The sequence below is a fragment of the Phoenix dactylifera genome, chromosome 15 (assembly GCF_051530095.1).
Source record: "Phoenix dactylifera cultivar Ajwa chromosome 15, Ajwa_hap1_PhDact_Kaust_v1.1, whole genome shotgun sequence".
Lineage (NCBI taxonomy): Eukaryota > Viridiplantae > Streptophyta > Magnoliopsida > Arecales > Arecaceae > Phoenix > Phoenix dactylifera.
The window spans coordinates 112,417-126,947 of record NC_143204.1 but is presented as its reverse complement, the minus strand read 5'-3'; the positions used below and the strand labels follow the sequence as shown (position 1 = coordinate 126,947).

The 14,531-nt window shown below is 42.1% G+C and overlaps 1 long non-coding RNA gene across 1 annotated transcript in view; it reads left to right on the top strand.

Annotated features, from left to right (window-relative positions):
* Positions 1–11,412, top strand: part of LOC148699819 (uncharacterized) — a 63,893-nt gene extending 52,481 nt beyond the window's left edge. The window contains exon 3 of the long non-coding RNA XR_015973640.2: positions 10,632–11,412. This is a non-coding gene — a long non-coding RNA (uncharacterized LOC148699819). The remainder of the gene's footprint in view (positions 1–10,631) is intronic.
* Positions 11,413–14,531: the final 3,119 nt, after the last annotated feature.

Sequence of the window (14,531 nt, the reverse complement as noted above, 5' to 3'; positions counted from 1 at the left end):
CAAGCATAGCCATTCCTTCTTCATCAAATTCCTCCTCATCATCAGATTCTTCCGATTCAGTTTCATGTTATGGAGTGGTAGTCTTTAATGCAATGGTCTTTCTTCTCTTGACCTCATCTTCTGAATTTTGCCTCATGGTCAACTCATGGGTCATGAGTGATCCAAGAAGTTCCTCCAATTGCAGTGTATTGAGGTCCTTTGCTTCCTGAATTGCTATTACCTTGGCCTTCCAAACTCTTGGTAGAGATCTGAGAATTTTTCGCACCAATTTAGAGTTAGTATAAGACTTTCCTAAACTTTTTAGCCCATTTATGATTTCCGTGAAACGAGTAAATATTTCAGTTATGGACTCAGTGGATTCCATTTTAAACAACTCATACTTATGTACTAATATGTTTATTTTTGACTCCTTAACTTGATTAGTTCCTTCATGTGTGACCTCCAGTTTATCCCAAATTTCTTTCGCGGAGATGCATGTAGATATTCTATTGAATTCACTTACATCTAGTGAATAGTAAAGCACATTAATTGCTTTAGCATTTAGTTGTGCTAGTCTTCTATCACTCTCATTCCAATTCATTTCTGGTTTGGGAATGAGTGTGCCCTCTATACTAATTGTGGGTGTGTGAGGTCCTCTAATTATAATATGCCACAATTCATAGTCTAGAGCTTGAATGAATATCCTCATCCTAGCTTTCCAGTATGTGTAATTAGTGCCATTAAATAGAGGAGGTCTATTTGTGGATTGACCCTCACTCATAGAACATCCTACTTGGGTTGTCATGATCTTTGTCTCTTGATTGTGAGATCAATAGAATACAATGTGAGCACCTCGCTCTGATACCACTTGTTGCCCAAGGTGACAAGCCAAGAGGGGGGGGGGGGGTGAATTGATTTTTCTAAATTTTTGCTATCTTACTTTAGTCAATTGATGAGTGAGTGAAATTAAACTAATACACAATACAAACACACAAGAAGTATAGTGGTTCGGTGCTCTCCTAAGCACCTACGTCCACTCTCCAAGCGACCTCTTGAAAATTCACTATAATCCCACGGATTACAGTTGGATTGTTTTTCGGGCTCACAATCCAAAAACCTTTACACTTTGGTTTTTCGGGATCACCAAAAATCTATGTTGGTTTTACGAGCTCACTAACGAACCTTCACAATTGGTTTTACGGGTTCACCAATAAACCTACACCGTTGGTTTTGCGGGCTCACCAACAAACCTTTACAAGATGATTAATAAAAGAAAGAAGAAAGTTGAAGCTCCTAGATGAGCAAATATAACAATTATAAGCTACAAAGAAGAGTTTAGAATATAGTTATTGCTTGATGAAACTTCTCTCTTCTTTATCAAGAATGCTTTACTCTTCAAGGGTGGATGGAGCTCTTAATATCTCTTGAAATATGCTCAACCACTTCCTTTTGACTCTTTGAATGAAGCACTTGGATGAAGAAGATTAGGGCATTTGTCTTTCTTATGTAAGCTTTGATATTTTGCAAAAGAATCTTTTTCTCTGATGAATAGTGTCCCTTTAAATAGTTTTCCTCACCCATTGGACACCCCCCATTGATCAGATTTCAAAAACTAGCCGTTACTTACTGTTGGGAGGACAAAAAATACTTCTGCAGAACTAGCCGTTATGTTTCTGCCCGTGCTTGGGTCGACTCAACTTTTACTGGGGTCGACCCAACTTTCACTTGGGTCGACTCATGCAACATTGGGGTCGACCCTCTCAGAAAACACAGAACCTTGTATTTCAGCCTTCCTTCACTTGGGTCGACTCAACACTTTTTGGGACGACTCAAGGTTCAGTTGGGTCGACTTAAATTTCACTTGGGTCGACCCTCTCAAAGATTTCAGAGAACTGATTTTTGAATGACATAGCCTTTGGGTTGATTCATGAGCAATTGGGGTCGACTCAAGGTTGGGTCGACTCAAGTTCCATTTGGGTCGACCCTCTCAGGGATTCCAGAGACTTGTTTTCTTAAGGCTTGAAGATGGGGTCGACTCAACTTTCACTTGGGTCGACCCAAGTACTGTTCATCCGTGCCAGTGCCAGATGTTTCCTTGATGTGCCGAGGTCGACTCTACCAATCTTGGGGTCGACTCAATCCACACTTTGCTGCAACTTAAGGTTAGATTCATCCATATAATCAATGAAATAACCTTCAAACAATTTCGAATATATGTCATGGTGGTGCTACATACTCTAAACAATGAAAATTACTATTGTCTACTTAAGAGTACGTTTCACTTGAAACTTTGTCAAATTGGAATTTTGAATTCACTATCCCTTTTCTATCGCAAATTTTATCTCATTGTTAATCATTAAAATACATCTTGATCTCATTCTACTAATGTACCGAGAGTGACAAACTTAGTAATGATGTATCATATTACCTTGTAATATTTAATTAGGTATACCCTCAATGGTTGTGTTAATCATCAAAATAACACTATCATCCTCAGCGGTAATCCCAGCAATCCGTGGTAATTAACTGCAGGCTTTGTCATTATATAATGAGTAAGGAATGGCCGGTAAGATCTTGGGAGGGAATTCAGAATCGCATCCTTTCCCAGTTGATTGTGCAGGAAAAATTCGAGTGTGTTCAGGTGCTCAATCAACTCGATCATATACAGTACGTGATCAGTAACTAAAGTCCCATCCTTCATTCGGGCGCTGAAAATGGCACAACTAGTCTTGTGCCTTTCAACATCATCGAAAACTTCAGAAGATTTGTTCAACATTTGAAGCATGTAATACCCAGAAAAAAAAAGGAAAGGGTGGATGGGCCGGCCCAAAAAGACCGGGCCCATTCCCCTTATTACGATCGTGCCCTAGGCATGATCGTGGAAGAAGAGGGGTGAAGGGGCGGCGGTAGCGTTTGGGGGGGGGGGGGGGGGTTGATCGCCGGAGAGGACCGAGCACCAGAGAGGGTTCCGAGATCCGGCCGGCTGTGGGGAAGCCTTCCTCTTTCCTTCGGTGAAGACCCTCCACAAGAGAGGATTTTTTTTTTAATCCAAGTTGTTCATAATTTCTCCGCCGATTCCTCGTCGGAAAGGTCGCTGGAGCACGCCGTCGGACCGAGGCAAGTGGGGCTCCCTTCCTTATGCTTCATATTCTAGATTTTGGGCTGCGCCGGTTGGGGTTTGGCCGATGAGATCGCCGGAGAAGAGTCCGAAACAGGGAACCCCTGTTTCGGCTTTTCTCCTCCGGATTTTGCCGCCGCCGGCCGCCGGTTGGCGATCTATGGCATTGGGGGTTGATCAGGTTTGTATGGAGATTGGTGAGGGATTGCAGGTTTGGTTGGAGATGGGGGACGGCGGATCCGAGGCCTTCTTCCTCGTGATCCCGTCCTCTCCTCCTCTTCCCCCCGTCGGTTGGCCACCGGCGACGACGACGGCGGCGGCGTGGGCCACCGTGGCTGCCGTCGGGTGGGAGGGGAGCCGAGCCACCATCTCAGTGGTTCTTCTGTTGATGATGGAGGAGGGGGAAGGGAGGAAAAAGGGGGAATCTTTCGGTTCTTGGGGGGGAAGAAGAAGAAGAGGGATCTCCTCTTCTCTCTTTCCTTTGGCCGGCCACCATCGCCGGTGACTGCAGCAGAGGCGGCTGGCGATGGTTGGGCCAGTGGTGGCCGAGGTTCGGGTGGGTGGTGGCCGAGGGTTGGGCAGGTGGCGGCTGCTGCCCTTGGACCAAGAAATGGAGAAGGGGAGATGTACTCCCATCCGTGAAGAGAGAAGGGTCTTCTTCCCTTCTCTCTCATTCATCCTCCTTTTGGTCTTTTCACCGAGACCGGCCATCGTCGCCGGCATGGCGGCGGCCATGGCTGGCGACGACATAGGCCAGTTGATGCAGGAGCACAAGCCCAAATCATAATGGATGTACGTCGAGTTTGGATTCTTGCTTGGGAGTGCCCGAAAACACATTGGGTTCGTAATTTCTAGCATTTAATTGGATTGAGTCTATTTTATTTTGGTCACATTGAGTCCTTTTATTTTGGGTTTATTTGAGTTCTTATTTTGGGTTTGCAATTTGCTGCTTTATGTTTGCAATTGAATGCCAAGTGGCATCAAAAGAGTCCATGTTATGCAAGGATTGAGTCAAGTCATATTGGGTCATGTGTGGAGAATTTAGTTTAGTCGTATGAGTGAAATTAAGTCCTTATGTGAGAGGATTGAGTCCATGTGTTTAAGATTGAGTCCTTATAATTGAGTGCCATTAAGAAGGATTCCTAATGCCGTGAAGATCATCACTCATCACGTGGAGAAGTTCAACCATGAAGATCTCTCACATGTGGAAGAAATTCAGAGTTCAAATCCAGTTGAAATCCGTGACAGATTGAACACCATGTGGTATTTTGAAGATTTTGGAAGCTACAGAAGTCTGATTAAGTTGATTCAAATTTTGTTGGAAAGTAGACATCCGTAGCTTTCCAATGACTATAAGAACATGAAATTTGGAGATCAGATGAAATTTGAGGAGTCTCCCGAACTTCATGCTGATGTTGGTACCCGAGAAGGAGTTCCACCTAGATTCCAACTCGTGGCATGCGGCTGAATTTCTTTTGATGGGTTTCAATCCACACGCCATAAGGAATGGATTCCTAGGTGTCTAGGCTTAGGTGTCAAGGCCTTTGATTGGTCAATTAGAAAATTTAAATTTTGAATTGAGTCCTCATGTAATTAGGGGTCCAATTTAAAATTCTGTGCCAACCTTTCTTCCTATATAAAGAAGGGTATGATGAATGAAGTTAGTTTCTTTTGGATTTTGAAATTATGATTTGTTTGCGTGAAGAGAGGCTACTCCTCTTGTTGGTGCGATGCCAAAGGGGCTGAGGGAAGGTGGGACGCCTCCCCTTCACGCCATTTGAAATTGGGTTGGTTTTGGATGAGATTTCCCTAACAAACTCAAGTTTATCCTTATCCCTTCTTTTGTTCTCACGCCTCCACCTCTTGTGTGCACCCTCCTTGAGTGCCACATCAGCATTTCAGCACCTCCCTCACGCCCAAGACTCCTTTCCCACGTCCTCCTCTAAGTCCTATTGCCATTAGGACTCCACACAACCCAATTCAGCCAAAAAAATTGGTCTAGCCAATTTCAGCCCCCACAAAAATTGGTGCCCAATTTTGGTCCATTGGCTGACCCTCCTTGAACCCAATCTCACCAACCAGCAACCCATCTTCTTCCTCCTTTCTTCCACCACAAAGAACCCTAGCCTCCATTGCCATTGCTTTGAAAAAAAAAGAGAAGAAAGATTCAGCCATCCTCAAGAAGAAAAAAATATGCAGCCCACCCCGATTGCGTCAATTGGTATCAGAGCGAATCCTTGTCGCCATGAGTACCAGAAGTGGTCGCCCCTACAACAATGAACGACAACGTGCTGAGATGATGGCCGAGCTCATCCAGCAAGTGGCGGCCTTGAATCAGAAGGTGGAAGTTGTTTGGGATCGTCTCTTCCCCGAGCCAAACAATCTTGAAGATGAACATGCTGTCCCCGCGCAACCTGAAAATTCAGAAGTGCCATTTGGAGGAGACCCCGATGTTGAAGCATTCTCCCCCAGGGGTCTATCACCCCAAAGGCCACCTAGGGATCAGCGGATGCCCCCTCCAAACATTCCTCGTATGGGGAATAATTTCAGGAACCCCTATGTTCATCAAAATCAGCGGGAGCGCCATGATCTCGACGATGTCATGAAGCGGGTTCGTGTAGAAGTTGCTGATTACAGCGGAAGCATGGACCCAACCTACTTCCAGGATTGGTTGATGTCTCTCGAAGACTACTTCGAATGGTTCAGCATGCCCAATGAAACCAAGGTGCGATTCGTGAAGATGAAGCTCAAGGGCCAAGCACGCATATGGTGGCATAGCGTTGAAGAGAAGCTTCATCGACTCCGACAGCCCCCTATCAATGATTGGGAGGAGATGAAACTTTGTTTGAAGGAAAAGTATCTTCCCCTTGATTATGAGGAGACACTCTTCGAAGAACTTCTGAAACTTCGTCAAGGAAGCTCTTCCGTAGAGGAGTATACGGCCCGATTCCATGAGTTGATGATCCGCAGCAACCTCACGGAGACGGATCGACAGTCCCTAACTCGGTACCGATCCAGGCTGAGGGATGACATCAAGAGGGAGCTAATGACAACGTGCATCTTCAGCCTAGAGGAGGCATACCAACTCGCCATTCGAGTTGAATCGCAGTTACGACAAAGACGCCCTGCGCAAGCACCAGTTGTACGACGATTTTCCGAGCGCAGCACCAACCGAGGAGTTCCATTTCCTCGAGGTAACGCCCCTGCTTTCAGATCTGAAACCTCTGTAAATAGAAGCACATATCAGGAAAGGGGTGCTCCAAGGGCTAATAAAAAGGGTAAAGGTCCTATGCCACAATCCACACCGCAAGGGAAGAATCCTGTTGAATGCTACAAGTGCGGCGGGCGAGGCCATTTCGCCGTTGTTTGTCCTACCCGAGACCAACGATTTGCATTGGTATGCGAGGAGGATGAGATCATAGGACCCTCTGAAGTCACTCCTCCCTCTCAGCCCGCTGATGAAGAGGGAAATAAAGGAAACGAAGAACATGATGAAGAAGCCCCTGCGGTGGAGTTAGAAGCTTCAGATCTACCTGTGTGCGTCGTGCGGCGGGTTCTTACGGGTTGCAAGCTGGAGGAGAATGTGGAGGAAGATTGGAGGCGCACCAATATCTTCCACACTCGCGTCGAGCATGCCAACAAGTCTCTAAACCTCATCATTGACAATGGAAGCTGCATGAATATCATTTCCGAAGAAGTGCTGAAAAAGCTGAATCTGAAACCGGTACCGCATCCAAAGCCGTATCGGGTAAGTTGGATCGAAGACTCCTCCATCCCTATTAAACAAAGATGCTTGATCAGTTTTTCACTTGGTAAGGACCTCCGAGATGAAGTATGGTGCGATGTTCTGCCCATGAAAGCGTGCCATCTTCTTCTAGGAAGACCTTGGTTGTATGATCGTAGTGTCGAGTATGATGGTCGATCCAATTGTTATTCTCTATATTGTGCCAACAAAAGAGTTGTGTTAAAGCCCCTTAGGATCACTGATTTTACCTCTGAAAATCTGATAATCCAACGGGTTTTAACCATGAGAAAGTTTGAAGCTTGTAGCCGAGAGATTGGGGTCATGTATGCACTAATGGCTAGGGAAGTTGGGGCTGAAATTTCAGAAGTTGTTCCTCCTGATTTCAAGTCCATATTGGATGATTCCTCTAATATAACCTTTGAGAGTCTTCCCAAGAATCTTCCACTGATGAGAGACAACCAGCGCACCATAGATTTGGTGCCCAGATCAAGCTTGCCGAACCTTCCTGCATGCTGGTTGAACCCAAAAGAACACGAGGATTCTCGTCGCCAAGTCCTGAAGCATGGGCCGCATGCAGAAGATTTTATTGCTGATGCCCTCAGTCAAAATTCATATGTTCTAACTCTTTTGAATGTTGAGGTAATGGGGTTTGCCAATCTAAAATTTTTGTACCCCTCTGAAGTATATTTTCAGCCCATATATGCAGAAGTTTCAGCAGTGGATCAGTGGCAGCATTCAGAATTTTTGACCCATGATTGCTTTCTTTTATGTGTCCCGGAGACCTCACTTGGTGATCATATTGTTCGAGAGATCCATGGCGGAGACCTTGGTGGTCACTTTGGCTACGTCAAAACAGTCACCATGGTGGAGGATAAGTTCTATTTGCCGACCCTGCGCAAGGAAGCAAACTTTGTGTTGATGTGGTTGAGTGTTGAATGCAGAAATTTTCAGAAGCTTCAACCTTGCCAAGTCGAATTCTTCAAGGTGCTGAAGTGGATGGGACCCAAGGCCTTTGTGCTCGAGTTACCAGATGATTTGCAGGTTAGCCCCATCTTCTATGTTGAAGAGTTGCAGCCCTATGATGCTCACTATGTTGAAGATGAAGACATCCCATCTGTACCATCTTCACTTCTTCGACGATCAGCCCCGACGGACATCATTGAGGACATCCTAGTTGTTCAGATAGTGTCCACCCACCGAGGAGAATTTCAGAAGTTTTTCATTGGAGGACCGACTAAATTCAGATCGCTCATGATTAAAGACGGAGGAAGTCCAACAGCTAAACCCAAACTTCCACAAGCTCTATCAGTTGTGAAACTCGACGGAGTCGAGTCTTTTTTCCAGAAGGGGGGAATTGATGCAGGAGCACAAGCCCAAATCATAATGGATGTACGTCGAGTTTGGATTCTTACTTGGGAGTGCCCGAAAACACATTGGGTTCGTAATTTCTAGCATTTAATTGGATTGAGTCTATTTTATTTTGGTCACATTGAGTCCTTTTATTTTGGGTTTATTTGAGTTCTTATTTTGGGTTTGCAATTTGCTGCTTTATGTTTGCAATTGAATGCCAAGTGGCATCAAAAGAGTCCATGTTATGCAAGGATTGAGTCAAGTCATATTGGGTCATGTGTGGAGAATTTAGTTTAGTCGTATGAGTAAAATTAAGTCCTTATGTGAGAGGATTGAGTCCATGTGTTTAAGATTGAGTCCTTATAATTGAGTGCCATTAAGAAGGATTCCTAATGCCGTGAAGATCATCACTCATCACGTGGAGAAGTTCAACCATGAAGATCTCTCACATGTGGAAGAAATTCAGAGTTCAAATCCAGTTGAAATCCGTGACAGATTGAATACCATGTGGTATTTTGAAGATTTTGGAAGCTACAGAAGTCTGATTAAGTTGATTCAAATTTTGTTGGAAAGTAGACATCCGTAGCTTTCCAATGACTATAAGAACATGAAATTTGGAGATCAGATGAAATTTGAGGAGTCTCCCGAACTTCATGCTGATGTTGGTACCCGAGAAGGAGTTCCACCTAGATTCCAACTCGTGGCATGCGGCTGAATTTCTTTTGATGGGTTTCAATCCACACGCCATAAGGAATGGATTCCTAGGTGTCTAGGCTTAGGTGTCAAGGCCTTTGATTGGTCAATTAGAAAATTTAAATTTTGAATTGAGTCCTCATGTAATTAGGAGTCCAATTTAAAATTCTGTGCCAACCTTTCTTCCTATATAAAGAAGGGTATGATGAATGAAGTTAGTTTCTTTTGGATTTCGAAATTATGATTTGTTTGCGTGAAGAGAGGCTACTCCTCTTGCTGGTGCGATGCCAAAGGGGCTGAGGGAAGGTGGGACGCCTCCCCTTCACGCCATTTGAAATTGGGTTGGTTTTGGATGAGATTTCCCTAACAAACTCAAGTTTATCCTTATCCCTTCTTTTGTTCTCACGCCTCCACCTCTTGTGTGCACCCTCCTTGAGTGCCACATCAGCATTTCAGCACCTCCCTCACGCCCAAGACTCCTTTCCCACGTCCTCCTCTAAGTCCTATTGCCATTAGGACTCCACACAACCCAATTCAGCCAAAAAAATTGGTCTAGCCAATTTCAGCCCCCACAAAAATTGGTGCCCAATTTTGGTCCATTGGCTGACCCTCCTTGAACCCAATCTCACCAACCAGCAACCCATCTTCTTCCTCCTTCCTTCCACCACAAAGAACCCTAGCCTCCATTGCCATTGCTTTGAAAAAAAAAAAAAAAAAGAGAAGAAAGATTCAGCCATCCTCAAGAAGAAAAAAATCTGCAGCCCACCCCGATTGCGTCACCAGTGGTACAAGGCGGGGAGTCGGGCCTCCCCGACTGCCCCTAAATTTGGAGGGGTTGAGATGATTAGGGACCTAGTAATGGGCCCCAAAGTATATGTAAGTTATGGTTCAGAATATTTTAATATTAAATAATTTAGTTCGTGATTTGTAATTGATGTTGTAGGGGAAGAGTCAGCGGTACGAGGAGGTTTTGATCAGGGGACTCAGCACCCCAGCTTGTAGGTTATGATCCGGATCCGTATTTGAGTCAGTCAATAAATTTCTGTAAGAATTCCTACAACTGAGCACCTCTATTTATGCATGTATGGAATTTATCGTTGGTTATAATTTATCAGTATGTTGATATTAATTTTATGAGCTTGTATGACACATATGAGATGTGCATTTTGTTATGAAAATATTGAAATAATTAAATTGGGAAGAATTAACATATTTTTGAAAATTTTAAAAAAATATGTGATGTGATTAAAATTTGATTAAACATGTAAAACTAGACATGTAGAATGGGTTGGACTAACCTTCTTATGAGATAGCCTCTACGAGCTTATACGTAGGATAGCTGCCACGAGCTGATGCATGGGATAGCCTCCACGAGCTTACACGTGGGATAGCCTCTACGAGCTTATGCATAGGATAGCCTTCACGGGCTTACGCGTGGGATAGCTACCACGAGCTTATGCGTGAGATTTGTGCAGTCTTGGATTGGGATATGAACTTGGTTAGTCCAAAGCCAGAAGTGAAAAGTCTGAAAACTTGGGAATCAGAGTATTACGTGAATGGATCACATAATGTGAAAAAGGATTTATGTATAAGAAATAGTTATATATATTTGTTATTTGTTGAGCTTTTGAAAAGATAAAATGACATTTATTTGATGCTTGATTATTTTATTATTATTACTGTGTGTGGTTGTTGGGATTCTTACTGGGCTGGAAAAGCTTATACTACACTTACCTTCTTTTTCAGAGGCACTGGATTTGTAGAGTCCATCGGGTGGGACGAGAAGTGGATGGATATGGAGTCAGATTGCTAGACAGATAGAAGTTAATTTGTCTTTTGCTTATGGACATTTGAAATTATGTAATTAATCAGTACATTTTGGTTGGATTTGATTTAATTACATTAATCATTAATTTTGGCGTTTATGTGAATATTGTACCTTCTAGGCCTTACATGATCTCTAGGGTTCTACTTTAGGGATTATGTGGCCGTGTCACGTGGTCGACCCGAGTGATGGGTTTGGGGCGTGACAAAGCATGTCTTCTGGTTGAGTGTTCTCGAATCTGCGACTGAACTCGTCACTCATAGAAGCCAGCATAATACAACGAACCGTGGTTCAGTTATTGAGCCACTTCAAGTAAGTGTCTCGGATCGCTCTCCGTGCATTTGGAGCAGGCTGCTCAGGTGCCGGATCTTGCAGAATGTACATAATCCGTTCGTGCTCTAAAACAATCTTCAGCTTTCTATGCCAGTTATTAAAGTTGGGTCCTATCAGCTTGTCGCTATCTAACTGGGATCGGAGCGACAATTTGTGGCCATTTCTACATAAAGAAAAATCATAAACTTTATTAGTATATGAATTAATTAGACCCAAAGACTTAGACTTTAGTCTAAAGGTTCTCCCACTATTTTATACAAATTGTTAACCTCTACATTCAATTTGAAGAACTACCCTAATCCTTTAGTGAGCACTAGAATCCACATGATCGCATATGGGCCCGAGTGTGGCTCGGCTAACCCATGTGCATCAATGGGTAGGTTCTTAACCAATTGTTTCATCTAAACAATTTCTAGTGTTAATTTTTTCCTATGCACCTCTTCAGCAGGCGTGTGGCGCCTCCACTAAAAGTCTTGGTTAAGTCCAACCATTAACATGACAGAATTCAATGTAACTCACTAACAAATAGCCAGGTCGGAGTTGGCTCGGCTAACCTGATTATCTATCAGAGAGCACAATTGAATCATCATATTATGGATAATAATTCCAATGGCCGATAAGCACTAGGTGTGTGGCGCCTCCAATAATTATCGAACCATTGAACCCATTATCATTCAACTTAATGGGAGGCTTTGAGCTAGTTATCTCTATAACTATTTCATTTTAGGGACCTAATAATTTTAGAGGATTTGATGTAATAGAGAGAAGAGAAGAGAAGAACCGGTTAATTTTGATCCTTCCACTGACTTCACCAAGTCAGATTAAAAAGGAACTAGATTCAACCCGATTCTTAGGCATCTAAATTAATCACACTGATTTTCCTTACAGGCATGGGTCAACTCGAATCATTAAGTGATCTAATCAAAAATGATTGACCAAGTCAGCCAGGTAAGTGAGATCGGTGGAAGAGATATGCTATTAACTCGACAAAGACGAATCAGTGGGAGTAGCTTCCAATTAAAAATCACTAGTCAAAACTGCCAAACTTACCTTAGACACCGACTGGTTAATCAATTTTGATTTTGACCATCCTAATGACTCGAGCTCAACCACTGAGCCTCAATCAAGTTCCATTTGGTCCAATCTAAGATATAGACTTGATCAAGTACAACTATTGTATTTGATTGAGTATCCTTGACCTAATCTAATTACTACTTAGTTAGATTTGATCAATTACTCCAATTAGTCCATCTTTAATTTTAACCTTAGGTCTAACCCAATTCACTAAAACTTGATTTGAGCTAACCCAAATATTCTCAAGATTTATGCAATGTCAATTAGATTTCAATTCACAATTCTAAATCACTTAATTCTCAATTAAGTGTAGGTTTATGAAAAATTTCAGATCATTGCATAAGTCTTGAATCACATATTATATACAAACTTTTAGTTCTTAAAACTTATTTTTAGATCTGAATTTGTCAATTAAACATGCTGATTTCAGATTTAATTCATGTTTAAATCTTATTCGATTTATGTTCATACATCATATATACAAACTAACATGAATTTAATATAAACAACATACATCATATGCATTTGATTTTCAGATCTAATTTACCATATAAAAACAGCAATTAAACCAATCATGAATCTCTTTTAGATCTAATTTAAACATATCTATGATTTTAGATTTAATTACAAAGATTAAAACTACTTTTAATCTTCTTTTTATGGTTCAACTTCAAGGATTGGATCACAGTTGCACCCCTACACGCCATAAGAGATCCCATTGAATGGAAAAAGAGGGTTATGGACCCTTCTATCTCCTATGACTGGATGTCCTGGTGATCATTCCAATCGGATTATATGACTACTAGGATTAGAAAACTTGTTTTAAGCATAAATGTTTAAACTACTTGGAACCTATGACTCTGATACCACTGTTGGAGATCCTGGTGGTCGCATGCATATATTTTTAAAAATTCTACAGCGGAAGCATGAATTAAACTATTTAATTTTTATGCATGCTAGAGATCATATCTCTACAACAAAAATAGATCCAGAACTTTAAACATTTATCCTAAATAAGTATGCATGATCCTATGTCTAATATGTAGTCATGCGGAATTTCAGCAACCTAGTTAATTTCTAATCCTAATTTCTAATGAGATCAAATCTCATACCTTTTTGCTTTGAGGACTTTGATGATGCCTTGATCAACTTGTGTAGCCACACACGCATCCGGCCTCTACGAATAGTCTACATGAAGCTCTAGAAAAATCCACAACTGCAAGAGTGCTAGCTCGCGCAGAGGTGCTGCAGTGGTTGAACTTTTCTCCCTCGAAGCATTCAACTTTTGATTCTTCTTCGAGAGGATGAACGATGAAGATGAAGGAGAAGAAGTAGGAGAGAGGGCAGCTGGCTCTCAAAATTTTTCTAGAATTTAGAACCCTTTCTAAAGACCTTTTTTTCAAACCCTAGGCATGGGGGTCTTTTTATAGCCAAAAGACCCCCCACGCCTCACACCTATTTTAGGCAACGACTTTGGCTGATAAAATTTTCAAAAAATTCTGGTGAACCGGAAGCTAAGAAATGAGCAAATCCTCTTTTAATTTTATGCCATGAATCCCTAAAAATCAGGGGGTTCATGTGTCCCAAACTTCGGTCGCACGCCACCCTGCTTGATGCGTCATGCAGTCCCTACAAATTAGGGATTTGATTCCTATCTTTTTAGGAAGATTTATGTGCCATATTTTTCAAAAAAATAGCCCCACACCTTCTCTTTCCTCACGTCAAAAATTGGCCCAAAATAAAGAGGATAGGCACCACTAATTTTAGGGATAAGGATGTGGTGTCTTTCTTCTCTAAGAAAGAAAGCTAGGGTCCTAAAATTTAGGGATTCTTCTTCTTATTAATTTCTGAATTTTTGAACTTAGAATTCTTATCAAATAAAAACTTTTAATAGGCTCTGGTCAAGCCCAATCCAATTGGGTCAAGTCCGATTAATTGGATCGAGCCTAATCAATGCGGATCAAACCCAATCCAATTAGGTCAAACCCTGATGTAGCCCAAATTGAATTTTATTCAATTTGGCTTAACCTAAGCTCAATCATTCAATCAATTGAGTTCATTAGCAATCTAATTGCTAATTAATCCTTCAATAATTCAATAATTATTTTACTGCAACTTTTGCTTAGGGTAATTTATCAATCGAATTGACCGATGTACTCCTAAATGATTCTTAATCATCGATCGGCCATTTGATCAACCTAGAAACTTCTATGTGTGTGACCCCATAGGTTCGAACCTAAGCCGGTAGCACATACTAATCGAAAGTGACCATCTAGCAATGGTATCCAACGTCCGGATAGATCGAATAATTACAAAGCAATATTCTGGAACTCTTGGACTATGGTTACCGTATAATTAATCCCTATGACTCCAAATGCCTAGGATGACTTCAGAGTTCTGTCAACTCTTTAATC